Here is an 18,912-nt window from a genome sequence, read left to right on the forward strand (position 1 = left end):
TCTGGGATCCTGGGAACTGAGTGCTTTCCTTGGAGGCTCTGGCAGAAAGCTGAATGCTAAATGGTAAGTGGAAAGTTTCTTGTCTTCTGGAAATTTTGAGTACATAGTGATTCTAAGGAGCAAATAAGCATAGATAGACTTTGAGAGGAAAATCCATTTTAGTCAGTAAAAACAGGACTTGAGATGGGTGGAAAAGACGAGGGAGGATGCCATCGTATCTTTTTTTTTTTTTTATCCTACTTTTTTGAGGAGATCCTAAATCTTAAATGTAAGGATCCTCAGATTGAGATCTATGGCACAATGGAAAAAACTCTGAAAAAAAAAAAGCTAGAACATCTGGATTATTATATTGAATTTTGCCTAGAAAGCATTCTTTCCTGATCTTCCATTTTATAAGAATCTTTAACTTCCTTCAAAACTCAGATCAAATGTTTCTTCCTCTGCAAACACTTTCCTAAATCTCCTAATTGGATCTTTATTCCTCCTCAAAATATTTCATATTTACTTATGTATTTAAATATTATGTTTCTCTCATTCCCATTTTCATGTAAGGTCCTTGAGGATAGGACCCATTTTTCGTTTCATTTTTGTACCTATCTCCCCTAGCCCATTGACTTGGACATAGAAGGTGTTTGTCCTAATAAGTTCTTTTTGATTTAAACTGAATTGAATTTTGGTAAAAATGAATAGAATTTAATTATTAAGTAGTTCTATAAAAGGGACTGGAGATGTAAAGATGAAAATGAAATAACTGCAGAATTTGTTGTCAAAGTTAGGACAGCCGGGTTACTACATTGAGCTGTTGAAAAAGTTAAAAGTTTCACTTTTGGAAGAGACCACAGTTATTACAACTGAAGTGTTTTGTTATATATTTGGCACTTAAATAGTACTTATGAATTGGACTAGTGATTGATTAATTAATTGGAGGCCAACTGAGAGATTGTCTGGTCTAAGTGTTCTTAACTTGTGCTTTGTGAATTTGTTTTTTATATTATTTAGTGGATATTGTTGCTGGTCCTGAAAGCAGGAAAACCCGAGTTCAAAAGTAGTCTCAAATACTTAATAGCCATGTGACCCTGGACAAGTAACTCTCTTTACTTCTCTTTCCTCATCTGTTAAATGAGCTGTAGAAGAAAATGGTAAAGTACTCCAGTACCTTTGCCAAGAAAACCCTGAAGCATTTTATGACCAACAAACAAAAACTGTATTTCAATATAATTGATTTCTTTTGTCAAAAGTTGATCAGTCTATTTATCAAGTGCTTTACTATGCTCAGGCACTGGGAGATAGAAGGAACAAAGATATTCTAAGCCTTTGAGGAGCTCAACAATAATGAGGGAGACAGAATACAAATAACTATGTGGAAGCAAGTTATATACAGGATAAATAGAGTGAAGGGATTAGAATTAAGATGGATTGGAAAAGGCTTCTTGTAGAAAGTAGGTTTTTAGCTGGGAATCGAAGGAATTCAGGGAAGCCAGGAGGAAGAGATGAAGGAGAGCATTCCATGCATGAGGGACCAACAGTGAATATGCCCAGAGTTGGAAAAGGACAGTAAGGTCACTGGATTAGAGAATTTGTAGTGAAGGGGGTAGCCTGAGGAAGGGAAGGAGATGTAAACTTAAGAAGTTTTAAGGTTTAAAGTTATGAAGGACTGTGAAAGCCAAGATTTTATATTTGAATCTAGAAGGCAAGGAAAGACACTATAGTTTTTTTTTGAGGGGATGGGGAGAGTATATCCGGACATGGTCAAACCTGCACTCCAGAAACAATCACTTTGACAGTTAGTGGAAGTTGGAGTGGGCTAGAGAGACTCTCATGTTGGGTGGACCACTTGATATTTCTTATATCTTGAAACTTGATATTTCAATAGTCCAGATATGTAATGAGGGTCTGCAGCAGAATGGCAATGGTGTCAGAGTACAGAAAGGGCTTTATTTGAGAGATATTACAAAAGATAAACTCAACATGTCTTGGCAACCGATTAGGTAAAAGGGACCTTAGAGACTATTTCAATGTTCTCATTTTATAGATGAGGGAACTGAGGCATACATGATTAAGTGTTTTACCCAGGGCCACAGAGCCAGTAAAGTATCTGAGCTCTTTAGTGTCATTCAGCTCCTGCTGGATAACTGGGTGACCTTGAACGTCACTTCAACTCATTGACCTCCTTTTCTTCCTCTGTTTAATAAAAGGGTTGGATTTGGTGCCCAAGGTCCCTTGAAGCTCAGGCCAAATTCTTAAAAGTATCTATTATTCTACTGGAGGACATTACTTGCATGAGGCCCTGTAACCTGAGCTCTTGGCCTGGTGCTAAAGGTTGCCAAGACAGGATTGGAGAAGTGAAAAACATTCTCAAAATCTAAGGTATTGTTGTTAATGATTATCCTGACATTCATCAAAGCTAAGCAAGGCAAGCAAGTCTTCACCTTAAGAATTATAACCAGCATCTTAGCTTCTGGCATTAAAGACAAAACAAATAGAATTTTAAGGAGGAAACAGTACTCACAAATCCCCTTGTCAGGAAAGGAATCAGTCCCTAAGGAAAAATTATCCTAAGTAAAAAGCCAAAAGAAAGATACTTCCAATTCTTAAAAAAAAAAAAAAAAAAAAAAAAAAAAAAAAAAAAAGAATCAGTAAATATTGTAAAAAGAATAATAGAATAGCAGTTAGGAAACCCGAGTCCCAGCTCTATCCCTAACTCCTTGTATGACCTTGAAAAAGACATGTCCAATCTCCTTCTGCAAAAGGAAAGGAGTTGGAATATATGATATTAGGTCCCTTTTAGCCCTCTATCCTTGTTTGTGAGGGATTTTTTTACTGAAGGAAAAAAATGTTCCAATTTGCTTCCTTCAATAGAAAAAACCCACACACGTACACACACACACACATATGTGCATGTGCATTTATATATAATAAGAAGAAAATAAAATTCCAACCGATCAGGCAATGCTACCGAATGTTACTACATGCTTTATTTTAATCAGCCAAGTTGATTAATCCAGGGTTATGTTCATACACAACTTGCTAATTTTCAAAGGAATTAAAGTATAATCAAGTATGACTGACAATGAATCAAATATTACTAACAATGAAACTATTCTGACCAGAGAGTGATTTTTCCTGGGTCCCAACAATGTACCCAGGACTTCCAAGAGCTTCAGGTCATCATTATAAATAGAAATGATCTTTGTTTACTTACTACAAACCAAGTAGTTATTTGAGCTTTCTGGTTGTTTGGTTTCTGTATAAATGGGAACATCCTGTCCCTCCCTGTGGAGAGGCAGTCATATTAGCCACTGTTTCATTTTTATTAATGGAATAAGCAAGATCATAATTTATTTTTACTGATTTGTTTTCACTGAATCCAAAAAACATATTCTATATTAACCCTAATATAACAGTACCCTAGTCAACCCTCAGTCCATTCTAGTATAGAATTAAGTGTAAGGGAGATTCCATTTGACTCTGGAGGGGGTTGGGGGGAAAGGGGGAAGATAAGGAGTTGGCTAACAACTATCTTAAAATATAATAATAATAATTCCCATTTCTAGCTTACAACAGAGTAGCTAAGTAGCTCAGTGGATATAGAGCACGGGGCTTGGAATAAAAAAATTCATCTTTATAAGTTAAAATCTGGCCTTAGATACTTACTAACTATATGATCCTGGGAAAGTAACTTAACCCAGATTGTCTTAGTTTTTCATTTGTTAGATGAGTTGGAGAAGGAAATGGCAAACTACTCTAGTATCTTTGCCAAGAAAACTGAAATTTCTGAAAAACAAAAACAAAATCTAATACAGAATCATGGAGAGTCAGACATGACTGAATAACCCTACAAGACATGACTGAACAACAATCCTTATAAGAACCCCATGAGGTGAATAGTGGAAGGGAGAAGATTCTCCTCTTCCTCCCCACCCCAACCTTAAATAATATAGCTATAGAAGACCCAGAATGTAATCACGAGTTGTTAATAAAATGTTAAACACTGTAAAAATATGTCTCCCCTGATCCCTTTATGAGGTACAAACATCTCTCTGAGTTTGGAAGGGAATAATGCCAAGCCTCTGGGGGCTGAAAATAGTTAAGCTCTAGAGGAATTTAAGATTTTGAGAGTGGGAGAGATTTCTTATCTCCAGGAGACCACTGTAGGGAAAAAGGGGAATTTCTCTCTTCTCCCCACCCTTTCACAGGTCATTTAATTTTGAAGGGGAGCCATTGAACCATTAGGGATACTATAGATAATGGAAAAAAGCAACATATTTCCTAGACAGATAAGATACAGAGAAACAGTTAACTGAGAGAAAAAGGAATTAGATTATCTGGGACCTAGGTAAGTAGGTGAGGATTTTACAAAGAAGGACTTCCAGAGCCTGTGGTACCAGGAGCATTAAGTTGCCTTTGACACATAAGTGTCATATGTCATATTTGACACATAAGTGTCTATGCAGAGATGTGTAGGTCAATGTTTACTTAACATCTAGCTCTCCAGAGAAAAAAAGTATGCAAGACATTTAAATATAATCTATATTATAACATTTTCTCTTTCACATTCTTAAAAACAGATAATCAATGAAATAATAAATCAAGTCTGGATTTTTAGCATTGGCCTGAACCCCTGAATTTGAGTTCAAGTTGAAAGAGTGCTTCAGAACAGTGCTACATGAATATTTTCCATTTTCCTGGTGATACAATTGAGATTCAAGTAGTTTAAGTGACTTGCTCAAAATCCACTCCCTAATAAGAAGCTGAAGGGCTAACCTGTGGAAGAGGGATTAGATTTTTTGGTTTATTGGTTCATAGGGTAGAAGTAGAACTGGTTAGATGGAAATTACTTTTCTAACAAGGTATAACAGATGCCTTCTAAAGTTAATAAGTTACTCGATATGCTCAAGCAAACTCTAGATTATCTCTGTAAAAGATGGAACAATCTACATTGGTTATGCAGTTCTACAATACCCCAAAATTCATGAATTTATAATCTCATGCATTTGGATGTTCCACCCAACAATACAGATAGCAATTCTTCCATGTCTACTCATCCTATGTGACTTTTTCTCATACCTTCCATAAGTTTGAAACATGGTGTGTTATCATAACATCCTAGAAACCTTAATGACTTCTAAAATCCCTTCTGGAGCTAAGATTTTATGTTCCAATAATTCTGGAATCTTGGACCTTATTCAAAAATCATATTACTTTGCCCAAAGTAGGCATTCAATAATTATTTGTTTGAATTTAATTAAAATAAAAATATTTTGGGGCTTAAAATATTGAATTAAAATTTAACAAATATTTATTAAATAGCTACTATAGGCAAAGCATTATAGTTAATCACTGAGGAAATGAAAATTTAAAAAAAGAAATAGTTGCTGACCCTAAGGCCCTTATATTCTACAAAGTAAAAAAGGAATATTTGAGTTAGGAATTGAAGAGAATGATCTCTTTATGATATTGGAGAGTGTTGTCTTTATGATACTCATATCCTCTTCTAATTTCTCTTTGTTGCATAGAATTGATCCAGAGATCTCAGAAGATGTTCTAAATATCTTCGTGTCAAACACAAGACTGGCCAAACCAAAAGGACTTGTGATACATGTCCAGGAAAGAACATATATACAATATATATGCAAGACCAATATAGCTAGGTTCAGAAACACTAATCAGTAGAAAGCTGGACAGAAAATGTTATGATATTGACTTAGAAGGCTAATGATCTCTAAATTGTCTTTTAGAACTAAGATTTTATGTTTTAGTAATTCTGGAATCTTGTGTTCTGAATGGGCAGAGGTAGTACCAACAAAATAAAAGAATCATAGGATTGAGTGCTAGAGATGACAGAGATTTTCATGGTCATCTAGCCCCATCTGTACCTAAAATAATAATTATCTCCACAGCAATCTGATAAATACATCAATCCTTGAAGAACTGAATATACTGTGATAGTGAGAACTTAACTAATGTAAGTTCTATTCTCAGAGTATACATAGTATACTCTGCCTGCTACTAGCCCACATGGAAGAACTGGGGAACTTGTTTCCCAAAAGGGAAAATTATATGTAAGGGAAGTTCCCTAATCAGAACATGAGTAGACATTCTATAATTAGTTTCTACCTGCTAACCATGTGGTAAAAAAGGTCATTTTTTTTTTCCAGTGGCTAATAAACAGGAAAAGGAATGAATTTAATGAAATCAGCTTTTTCCTAGCTGATTGTGTTCAGATGATAGAGATATATAATATAAGTCAATGAAGGAGGAGATGATAGAGGTTCTCTGCACTTGGGGATGATATGCATACTATGAACAACATTCTCTGCCTTTTTGCAAAGCCTTTTACTGCCTAAAGAGGGAGGGAACGCTGAAAGAAGCTATGGCCTTGTGAGCTTCAAAAGGTCAGAATGGTGAGCTACCAGAGGTCTGGGAGCTAGATATGCCAGATTTTTGTAGCTGGCCAAGACGATGAGGGATGAAATTTCAAGCCATCCTATTTGCTCTGGAATAGGCAAAAAGTGGACAAGAGGAAATAGTATCGCTTCATCCATTTGTTATGTCTCCTTTAGAATTTATTTGGTGGAATAAATGCTTTGAGTATGAGCTCACTCTTCCAAGCACCAAGATGATAGGAAAGGAGAATGACCCCACAGATATTGAGGGGAAATAACTTTACAATTTCTAGTATTGTCATATTTTCACAGTAAATATCCCTTTGTAAAAGCTAATTTGTAAAAAATTGTTTAAAAAATTTGTAAAAAGCTAATTTTTGTGAATTAGTTAAATTAAACTGGGACACTAATCACTGGTGCTTAAAATTGTGAAGAACACACTAAAATGAGAACATAGTTAATAGCTTTAAAGAACATAACCAACTCTTCAGTGATAATGGAAAGTGACATACAGAGGCCTTCACTTTTTATAAAAACTACATTGCACTTTTTCAATAATGTCTTATTTGGTCTCCCTGACTTATCTTCCCTCACAATCCAATCCTCACATAACTGCCAAAGAGACTTCTAAAGTAGAGATTGGATCATTTTATATCTACCTCTTGGCCCCTAATATGTCTTTATCACCTTTCTATTCATGTGTCAATGATTCCTGATAAAATGTAAAGCTCATTAAGAGTAGGAATGCCTTTTATATTTCCAATCCCTGGCACATAATAGGAATTTGATAATTGTTGATTGATTTATTGTTCTTTACCTGCAAAAGACTTTTGCAAAGACTTAATGGACTGCATAAGACTTGGATTAGCTACCGGATATCAAGAGTTAGAACTACAATTGACCTTAATGACCATCTAGTTTAATTTCCTAATTTTATAGAAAAAGAAACTGAAATTCAGGCAAATCAATTCCTTTGCCCAAGATCACATAGGGAGACAGGCAGTCTAAATAGACAAGTTGCATTTCAGACCCAGGTCTGTTTCCAAATCCAGTGCTCTTTTCTAGAAAATACTGCTTTACAGCATCATAGACAAGAGTAATTTGTTGTTTGTACTGGATTAGGAGTCAAAGGACCTCATTTTGACTCAAACTCTACTGTTTACTAGTTGGCAAACACTTTCCTTCATCCCAACCTTCCCCCTCAGCACAACTACCACCGTTTTTCAGCTTTCTTGTACAAGATGCCTTCCCCCACTAGAGATAGAATTTCATTAACTTTTCCATATTCAGCATTAGGAAGTATGATAGGATTTGCATACAGCAGAATCAAGAGGGCTATAGAGCAGTTGTCAAATAATTATCCAGATAAGGCAATTCAAATTGTGTAAGCACTTGGACTGCAGTCATTTCAGTGTCTTGGAGGGGACTAGATAGTAAGATACAAATTGACCCTTGGTGATACACAGAGAGATATTCCTTGTTTGGTTCCAGTCTAACATGGAACTTTGGAAACCTATTTCTAATCATGTGTGACTAAGGGATTATTAGTACAGTGTGGTGATAGTAGAAGTAAAGTTTTGCAAAATGCTTACATAAGTTATCTCATTTGATCTTCCCAACAACTCAGGGAAATAGAAGCTATTATTAACTCCATTTTATAGATGAGAAAACTAGAGCTGAGAAAGGTTAGGTACTTGCTCAGGATCACATAGCTAGCAAGTAGCTAAGACAGGATTTGAATTTAGAACTTCCTGACTCCATCTAGCACTCTATTGTCTTGACAAATGTCTTCTAACTGGCTATTGAGCCAGAAAAGCTAATGACTCCAGGAGGTGACTAGCAGGAACTGAATTTATTTATTTAAATTATTTTTATTTATTTTGTTAAATATTTCTCAATTACATATAAAACTTTTTAAACAATTATTTTTTTTTTTAAATTTCAAGTTCCAAATTTTCTCCCTACTTCCTCTACCTCCTCCTTGAGAAGGCAAGCAATTTAATATTGATTATACATATGAAGCCATATAAAACCTATTTTATGTAAGCCATATTGAGATAAAAGACACAAATAAAACAAAAGAACAAAAATAAAGAGGATAAAAAAGTATGCTTTAATCTGCATTCAAAGTTCATCAGTTGTCTCTGAAAGTGGATAGCATTTTTCAATATTTGTTCATCTTATTGATCAGTTTTGATTAAGTCTTTCACAGTTAATCATCCTTACAGTATTTCTGCTACAGTGTACAATGTTCTCCTGATTCTGCTCAGTTTACTTTGTATCAGTTCACACAAATCTTCCTAGATTTTTCTGAGTCCATTTGGTTCATTTGTTTTAGCATAACAGTATTCTGTTTTAGTCACATACCACAACTTATTCATCCATTACCCAAAAGATGGGCATCCCTTCAATTTCCTATTCTTTGTCACCACAAAAAAAGCTGCTATAAATATTTGTTGTACAAACAGGTATTTTCTCCTTTTCTTTGATATTTTTGGGATACAAATCTAGTAGTGATATTTCTGAGTCAAAGAGTATGCAGTTTTCTAGTTTTTTGGGCATAGGTTCAAATTGTTCTCTAGAATGGTTGGATCAGTTCACAAATCCACCAATAATGCATTAGTGTCTCAATTTTTCCATTTTCCCTCAACTATTTGTCATTTTCCTTTTCTGTCATTTGCATTTCTATAATCAGTAATGATTTAAAGGATTTTTTCCTGTAACTATTGATAAGTTGATTTTTTTTTTTTTTTTTTTTTTTTACTTCTAAAACTGCCTGTTCATATCCTTTGGCTATTTATGGCTCTTATTTCTATAAATTTAGCTCAAGGAACTGAGTTAACATACTAAAGGAACAACCCATCTGTTATTCAGTATCTTTTCCTTCCTGGCATTAAGTGAGGCAGGAACTGATGTGAGTAATATATATGGGGATGGGGATAAGAGGTGGGATGGCTAGTGGAAGGATATATCCTTCCTATATCCTGATATTATTGTTCAGTCATTCAACCATGTTCATGTCTTTGTAACCCCATAAAATATACTCTATATGGGGTTGTTTTTGGCAAGGTACTGGAGTGGTTTGCCATTTTCTTCTCCAGCAGATTAAGGCTAATAAAGGTTAAATGATTTGCCCAGGGTCCCACAGGTGTTAATGTTTGAAGCCAGATTTAAACTCATATCTTCTTGATGCTAAGTTCTCAGAATTCTATCCACTGAACCACCTAACTAGGTCCTTCCCAACATCTCTCCTGAATTCTACGGTTTCTTGAGTACATGACACCTTTCTATCATTTGTTTTTATTTTTTCCCAATATTAGGTGAATGAGAATTCTGAGGTGGACATGTCCAGGTGAACTTAGTAGGTCAGGAAATCCAGAGATATATAGTCTATAGTTGATAGAAATGGCTGCCAGAATAGTAGTGGCCAAAGACAGAGTAATAATCAGCAGACAGATAGAAAAAGATGTAACCTAATGCTAGTAAGGACACTGACCCTTTGTGATAGAGAGAAGTTCCAACTATAAATCCTAAAAAAGTCATTAATCCTCAGAATCCAGCATAAAGCTCCACCAAAGTAAGATTTCATGGGGATTCCAGAAAGGCAGAAAATAACCTTTAGGACCTGGCCTGAAAAATATCATTTTGCCACTGATGTTCTCAACACATGCACCTTATTAAAATTGTGTACTAAGTTTGAGTCTACTCTCTCCTAGGACCTTGTATGAATACAGTGTGAGTATTCCTTATGTTTGGAGGAATAACAACTCATTGTTCCATTTTATCAGTAACTCTTTTGTTTCTAACTACTCACAGAGTTCAACCTGCAGATGACACTGGTTGGGGTTCAGGAACTATAGTACTAGAAACCGCTCTCCTCAGGATTACTACCTTCAACCTGTATGGGAGTGGTAGTCATTGCCCTCCAGGAACCCAAACTGTTAGAAAAAAATGAAAGTTGGGCCCAGAGTTGGTATTCCAAATGTAAATCTAAAAGGGATAAGATGGAGGAGGATAATCTAATTCAAATCAAGAAATATTTATTAAGCACCTGTTATGTTTATAGCTTCAGTGCCTAATTCAGCTATCCAAGATTATTAATTATATAAAAGCAACAATCTGTGTTGGGGGAAAGCATATAGTAGCAACTTATATGTTTATTAATTCGGTAACATCTTGCTGTAGTGTACAACATGTGTATAGTATATAGAAGGCATAAAGGAAGGGGACAGTAAGATGGCATCTAGAAAATTGCATTTTAACTACCATGAAATATGCTAATGGCAAAGCTAAGTTGGGTATTGAAAGTAACTTTATATAGTCCCAGAATGTTTACAGTCCCAACATAAATTTGACATGAACAAAATATCATTTTGAGAAAATTTTCTAGTTTAAAGATGCAACAACATTGTAAGAATTTTTTCTGAGATTTTTCTCATTTAAAGATGCAAGAACATGCTAATACATAAGAGAACATCTACTTTGATGATGATCCAATTTTTTGGTACTCTTATTTTTCTTTTGGTTTCTAGGAAATTTTTAAGTAAAAGCAAATTCATCTTTTTTTTTTTTTCCTTTTCAAACTGTTAAATCTAATTTTGCTCCCATACATAAGAGAAGTCAGTAAAAAATGGCAGTGGAATATCTTTCAAACTCAGATTAGTATATTATAAAACTCAATTATCCTTGACTTCTTAGTTTTCCCTGCAATTTGATACTATGTTAAAAGTACTGGGAACAAGGAAAGAGATAATGATAGATAGGCAAGATGCCATAGAGACTAACAAATGCAAAGGGTTAAAATGAAAAGGAAGCTTTATGGACTCTTTAGGGTTATATGGAGTGTCTCTGTAATGTATCTGAGCCTACAGGCAAGGTAGGTGACTTCCTACAGTCAGCCACTGGAAAACAATATTGTGTAAATAATGTCCTAGCTCTAGTACCAACCTACAGATATAACACTGAGGGCCTCAGCATTTAGAACAGGCTGTGCAATTTGAAATTGAGAGATTTGGTGCAAATCTCATCCCACCATTCACTGATTCTGTGGTCATGGAAAAGTCACTTTAATTCTCAGAACTTCAGTTTCCTCATCTGTAAAATGAGAATCATGATGTTTTGTAATACACATCTCACAGTTCTGTTTTGAAGAAAGTGGTTTATACACTTTAAGGCACTCAAGAAATGTAAGCTGTTTTTATTATGAATAATTTCTAAGCCCTGAAAACTGCCATTTAATTTTAAAATCAGAAGTCTCATTTACAGTTTCATCTTGAACACTCCATGAGTCTCAAAGCCCCTCTAAAACCTCAATTTATATCTCTAAGATGTAGATTATGAATGTAAATATAGGATATGGATAATAAAAATTATGATCTATATTATCTATATCCTTAGCATGTCCAATTAATTGCCAAATTCTGAATATTTTATTATCTTTTGTATCTGTCCGATTCTTTCTTCCAATCTACTTTAGACCCTCATTGTCTGTAGCTACAACATGTTCAGTAGGTTTCTAATTCAACTCTCTGACTACAGTCTTCTCCCACCATACCAGTGGTTCTCAAACTTATTTTCAGTCTCTTTATCCTATTAAAAATTATTGAGAATCTCTCCAAAGCGTTTTTGTTTATCTGGGTTATATTTATAAACATTTACCATATTGGAAATAAAAACTATTTTTGAATTTATAGACCCTCTAAAAGGGTTTCAGAGATCCCCAGGATTCTCTAGACCATACTTTGAGAACCACTGCTCTATACTACTTCACTTAGTGATTTTATTAGTTCCCATGGATTTAATTACTATCTTTATGCTGGTGATTCTCCTCCTCCTCCTTCTTTTTGGTAAACAAACCCACACAATTAGTAAACATATGAAGGTTAGATTTGAACTCAGATCCTCCTGACTGTACCACTCTAATTGCCCTGATTCTCAAATTTAAATATCCTTCCCTAATCACCCTGCTCACTTTCCATTTCATATCTCCAACTATATTTCAGACATCTATAATTAGATGTCTAGTATATCTCTTAAACTAAATATATCATCAAACTGAACTCATAATTTCCCCCCAAACCCTCCCTTCCTCTTAACTTCTCTTACTATTGAGAGTAACAATCTCTCCCAATATCTCAAATTCACAATCTGGGTGTCATCTTCAACTCCTACCATCTCTTCCCCCATAACCTATCTTTTGCCAAGGCCTGTTGACTTTGCTTTTGCAACATTTCTCCAATATCCACTCATCTCCACCCCCTTCTCTCTGACTTTGCTGCCACTCTGGTGCTGGTCCTTATCACTTCATGCCTGGATTATTGCAACAGCTTGCTAGTGGGTCTCTCTGTCTTTTTGTCTCTATTCTAATCCATTCTCCATATAGCCACCAAAGTGATTTTCTTGAAGTGCAAGTCCAGTCATGGCATCCCACCCTCCCAATCCCCAATAAATTCAGTAACTACATATAGCTTCCAGGATCAAATATAAAATGCTCTTTTTGATTTTAGAGATCTTCATAATCTAGACCTTCCTCCCTTTCCAGTGTTCTTAAACCTTACTCCCCACCACTTTGATCCAGTTACACTGTTTTCCTTTCTATTCCACAAATAAGACATGCCATCTCCTCATCTCTACTTACTGGCTTCCCTACCTTCCTTTAAGTCCCAAGTAAAATCCAGTTTTCAACAGAAAAGGTGTCAAATACTATGCAGCCTATTACATTCCTGAAGGCTGCCTGAACTACATTAAAAGGCAATTGGGAAATATATAGCAAAATAAATAAAAATATAATAGAACAAAGATAATGTTACTATATGGTTTTCTAAGTATGTGCCCACAAGGACCCTTATAATGGTTTAGTGGCCCCCATTTCTATTTGATGCAATGCTTATGAAGAAAGATTTACCTGACCCTTCTTACTAGGGTTTCCCTTTCTTAATTATTTCTTTTTTATCCTGCTTATAATCCTGTTCATAAATATTAATTTGCTTGTTGTAATCAGATTGTAAATTCCTTGAGATCAGGCACTGTGTTTTGCCTCATTTTGTATCACCATCACTGAGTACAGTACCTGACACATAGTAGGCATTTAATAAGTGATTATTGACTAACTCACTGACAGTCTTTCTCTTCTTCAACTTGTCCTTCACATAGTAGCCAAAATGATATAACTAAAGAACTTATATGAACAGGTAGCTCTTCTAAAGTAGTTGTAGTGACTGCCTATTGACTATAGGATAAAATGCATCTTACTCCAATTTAACTTTCTAGATTAATTTCATATTATTCACTTCACATATTTCATGTTTCAAATTAACATGGCCTATTTGCTGTTTCACATATATAGTGCTTTATCTCTCCTTTCTGTGTCTCTACACATTTTCTATTTCATGCCTGGGAAGATCTTCCTCACCTCTGCATCCTAAAGTCTCTTTCCTTACTTCCAGATTCAGATGATATTCCCTACAGAAATACTTATGTCTAATTCCCCAATTTTGTTAATTTTTTAAGAGGACAATTCCAAGGAACAGATATGCCTATATAGAACCTCCAAACCAGCCTCATGAATGTGTAATTCAGGGCAGAAGTGACTTGAGTTAGTTCCATTTCCTTCTCCCTGGTTTGAATCTGGTTAGATCTCACAATGAAGGAGGTAACCAGGAAATCTTTGTACATTCCAAAGATGCATTTCAAATGAGTAAAGGATTGTGTTCTTTGGGAGCATTTTTATGACCTTCAGATATTCAAGCTTCTTAAAGACTAACTGGAAAAAAAATATATTTGTTGAAGGAAATTTCCACAGACAGAGCAATTCCTGATTATACTTCAGCAAAAGCAGCAAGCTCAGGGTTTCCTTGGGGAGCTCCAAGCTGCCACCAATACATGGGGAGGAGGGTCAGGAACAGAGCACAGTGAGAGACTTACAGAACAGAGGCAGAAGAAGGGGAAAGAGAGAGAGAGAGAGAGAGAGAGGTGAACGTGGAAGAAGGGACAAAGAAAAGAGATGAAAAAGAAGAAAAGGAAGAGTCAAAGGGAAATGGAAAAAAAAAGAAAGGAAAAAATTTAATTTGAGAGATATCCAAATCAGAGAAAAGGAAACAATGTAATTTAATCAGGGATAAATCTACAAAGAGAAAAGAGATCCACTTTTCTAATCTTATATTCCAAAAACACCTTATCTTCTTTCCCTTAAGCCATTGTAGAAAAATCAGTGGCTTTGGAATCAGAGTAACTCAGTTCTTTTACCAAACTTGAACCTTTCCTCCTTCCCTTCCCTGCCTCTGTCCACATAGGATATCATATCTTTACCTACAGATGTTCTTACATGCTTTTTTTTTTTTTTCTTTTGGATTTCTGAAGCCTCCCAAGATATCTTGAAGTTTACTGTCTAGATTTCTTTCTTAACAACCATGCTTTAAATCAAAACCTACCTGATTCTCATTGATTGGCCATCGATAGGTCCAGGCCAAGTTCCATTGGGTCATTGTTTGGGTTCTGATTGACTCAAATTGAATGTAAAAACAATTATTTTTGGCTTTGGCCTGAAACCCTGAGGGTCTCCCCCTTCCAGATTTATTTATTTAGATTACCTTTTTTTTTTTTTCTTTTTGATTAGATGAAAGAGGAGATTCTTTGCCTCAATAACTACTTAATCACTGAATAGTTGTGGCCTCAGTGAAACTGAGATCTGTTGAAGACCTTAGCTTAACAAGGTCCCATTTCATCCAGGACCATGTCTAGTCATCGTGGACCTGTATCTTGCCACTGGCCCCCACATGGCTCTGGAGAGAGAAGTGAGGAGGGTGACCTTGCACAGTCTTCCCTCACTTAAACCCAATTCAACTTGTATGTCATGGCATTATCAACCTGATGTCATGGTCCCCTTCAAGAACAAAGGACAAACAATAACAATCAAATCTAGACTTCTTTTAGCTCTGGAGTCCCTACCAGGACTGCTGGTGTTTGACCTTTGAGAACCCAAGGTCATTCCTATGCTAGGGCAATGAATCAGAAGGGGTAGATAATGGAATGCTTCTATCATGTGTCCTTCCAAAAAACATAAATGACTCATCTGAAATGATGTGAAGGAAGCAGTCAAGAAAACAACCTACACAAATAATTAATGTAAATATAAAGAACAACCACCACCAAATAATAAAAAGAAGTTGCACCAAGGTCCTTTGTATCTCTTAACTGGACTCCCACGGGGGAACGCAGCATTGGAGAATCAATCTGCTTGCTTTAAGCCAGGCCCCCCAGGGAGATCTGAGATGCTGCAGAGCATCATGAAATTCCAATACAAGGAAGATCATCCTTTCCAGTACTGGAAAAAAGAAGGGGAGAAGATTCGGAAGAAATACCCTGACAGAGTCCCTGTGATTGTGGAGAAGGCACCTACAGCCAGAGTCCCTGACCTGGATAAAAGGAAGTACCTGGTACCCTCTGACCTAACAGTTGGTCACTTCTACTTCTTAATTGGGAAACGGATCCATCTTCGGCCAGAAAGCGCCCTATTCGTCTTCGTTAACAACCCTATCCCTCCTACTAGTGCTATTGTGGACCAACTTTATGAGGACAACCATGAGGAAGACTGTTTTCTCTATGTTGCCTACAGTGATGATAGCCTCCATGGGAAGAAGAAGGCATTGCAGGACAGAGCTGCTGGATTGGATAGGGAAGTTTTCGACATGTATGATTGGGAAATGGGGATGGCACCCCTCCTTCCTGCCCTCTTCCCAGCCTGCAAAATTAGGCTTTGTTGTGCTGGATAGAAGGGTCATTTGTGGAGGGTGGAGTGATAGATTGTTTTTGGATCGTCTGTTTAGGGAGGACTTCCTTACACAGTTACACAGTTTTCTTACCCTGGTGGGAAACCCAGTTTGACACATTGGTAGGAGGGGTGTGGGTGGGAGAGCCAGAAGAAGATGCTCTATAACTACCCCAGTATTTGACCACATTGGTTTTTATCATCTCTCCTTGGCTACATCTCTTCCATAGTCCTACTGCGGGCTTTATCCTCCCCCAATATCCTTAAGTATCATTCTCGGAGGTGATTATGACTCTAGAGCTCTAACCACTATTGCCTGGCTTATTGGGCTTATATATATATCTCCAGACTTTACTTAAAAGGACAGAAAGACATGGAGTATGGAGATAAGAAGAGAATGTTTGTTCCTTTTGTCTTTTATGGAGATGTTGGGCTAGGAGCTTGCATCTCTGTCTCATGTGATGTTTCCTTCTTGTCCTTCTAAATGGAAGGCCAGGCCTGGGGACCAAAGAGAAAGCTTGTTTGACATTAGCACCCTAAAATAAAAAATTTCCATTCTACTGTCTAATGAAATTTCCCAGTGGTAGTGAAATCACTAAGAGAATGTGACTTCTATTGACTTTGGAAAGGAAGGTAGGCAGGATATATCACTAAGCTGAATTTATGGAGAATCTTTATCCCAGCTTCTCTCTGGATACCTTTTACTGCAGAACAAGAAGCCCTATCTGCCCTGGACTTAATTAACCTGCAAACATTCTCAACTATAGGTGGGAACCTTCCCTATCATTCCTAAATCCCACCATTCTGAGTACTGGGGAAAGTGGGGAGGGAGATAAGCATTCTTGCTCTTGTGCACACATAGATGGTTGATAATTCCACTCTGTTGTTCTGTATTCATTCATCAAAGCTGCTGCTTAGAAAGTTCTGGGTCCTGATTTATTTTGTCAGTTTTGATTATTGTTCTGTCTTCTGGGGAAGGTGGGGGGGGGTGGAGGGAGGGAAGAGCCATTTAGGTCCATCTTTGCTTTGTTGGAAACCTTGTCCCCTCTGATGGGGAAACACCTCTTTGTCAGTTGTTGTACTAGTTGCAGGTTCCTGTGTAAATGAAGTTCTTGCTGTCAAATGTGGAAATAAAATAATTGTACACTTTAAGATCAAAGTAAATAAATAAAATAAAAAGAAGTTGCAAAAGTACCAAGCTTCGTGCAAAGAACACCCTTCTACATGACTTTGAAGAAGTTGGAGGTCCACTGGTGCAGAACATCTCATATGTTGTCAGATTGTTATGATGTATTGACTGGTTTGGGTGATTTTTTTTCCTCCTCTTTTTTTTTTTTTTTTTTTTTCTTCCTTAAAAAAAGTTCTTTGTTATATAGAATGCTTTCTGGGAGAAAGAAGGGAAAGATCCAAAGGGAAATTTAGGTGGTGTAAAAACCAAAGACATGAATAAAAATTTATTTAAAAAAATAAAAAATACAGATACTCCAGAGACAAACTTCCAAATTGGAAACAGGATTCCACAAAGGCATCTGATCTGGAGAGGTAAAGTTAGGAGTTCTTGCTTTGTTGAGTTCAGGGAAGTCATGACAGAGTTAAATGTAGTTGTTTAAAAGGTAGTTCAAAGAGAGATATATCTAGTCTTTTTGTTAGTCATGGTCCACAGCCAGAGCAGATGACATGGGAACTGGCTAGCTCATTAACAATGCCACCTTTATCAGCAGTTGCCTTTAAGGAAGGTAGGAAATGGAAGAAGATAAAGAATTCCTTCTCCTCCCCCTCAGTTTTAATTCTAGTTTCTTGAGATCAAGAGTTTTTCTGAAACCTTTTCTCAAAGAGCCCCAATAGATACTATGACATTTTAATAAAATCATCATTACCACAGGTGATTGATAAATACCCAGTGGAAATTAAAACCTTGTTTTCAAAATACCCAACTTAATTATTCAGAACACCATCTGTTTAGTGAAGGCAGAGTATTCACCTGGACTGTAAGGCAATCACATTGTTAATGAGGCAGTATGGATTTCTTTACCTCTTAAAAAAAAGTTTTATTCATTCCTTTGGTTATTTTATACCTTAGTCATTGCCCAACACTTCTCCCTCACTCTGCCCACAATTATAAAACCCATATTATGCCAAAGGAAAAAATCACATAAAGCTAATAATGACTGTGTGTGAAACAGTCTAAAACACTGACCATATTTGTCAATGAATTGCTAATTTATTTATGGAATTATTAATTGAATAAGGCAATGGGACCATGAGAGCAAACCTCTGGGTCCTATGTGGACAAGTATATCTAATTCTTTGGATACTCACAGGTAAAGATCATAATGGCAGTGGAGAGTTATGCTTGAATCACACTTTAATAAGTACAGAGGATACAAGGGCAAATGGCACAGAAAGTACAGAAATAAACTGAGAGATTGAAGTTGGGAACATTTGAGCAGAATGAACCATTAGGAAATGGAACAATGTTTGGGGGCAGGAATTTGGGATCTCATTTGTATTGGATTTTGACGGGAAGCAGACTAATTCTTATCTGTGTGATATCTTATAACTGGGATTGGTACATTAACATATCCACATCATATCAAAGTTATTAGTAAAATTTGGTGTTCTGCTGCTGGTCTTACTATGGACACCTGTAGTTTATATGAAGCTTACAGATCATAGTTATAAAGTTATCCCTTACAGTTAAGGCCAGGCTGGCTTTTCCTAATTTAAGATACAGTCTCAGGATATTACTTGTAATTAATT

At 36.2% G+C, this 18,912-nt stretch overlaps 1 pseudogene; it reads left to right on the plus strand.

Annotated features, from left to right (window-relative positions):
• Nucleotides 1-15,291: 15,291 nt before the first annotated feature.
• LOC100930407 lies at nucleotides 15,292-16,095 on the plus strand (annotated as a pseudogene).
• The last annotated feature ends 2,817 nt before the right edge of the window (nucleotides 16,096-18,912 follow it).

The sequence above is a fragment of the Sarcophilus harrisii genome, chromosome 2 (genome assembly GCF_902635505.1).
Source record: "Sarcophilus harrisii chromosome 2, mSarHar1.11, whole genome shotgun sequence".
Classification (NCBI taxonomy): Eukaryota; Metazoa; Chordata; class Mammalia; order Dasyuromorphia; family Dasyuridae; genus Sarcophilus; species Sarcophilus harrisii.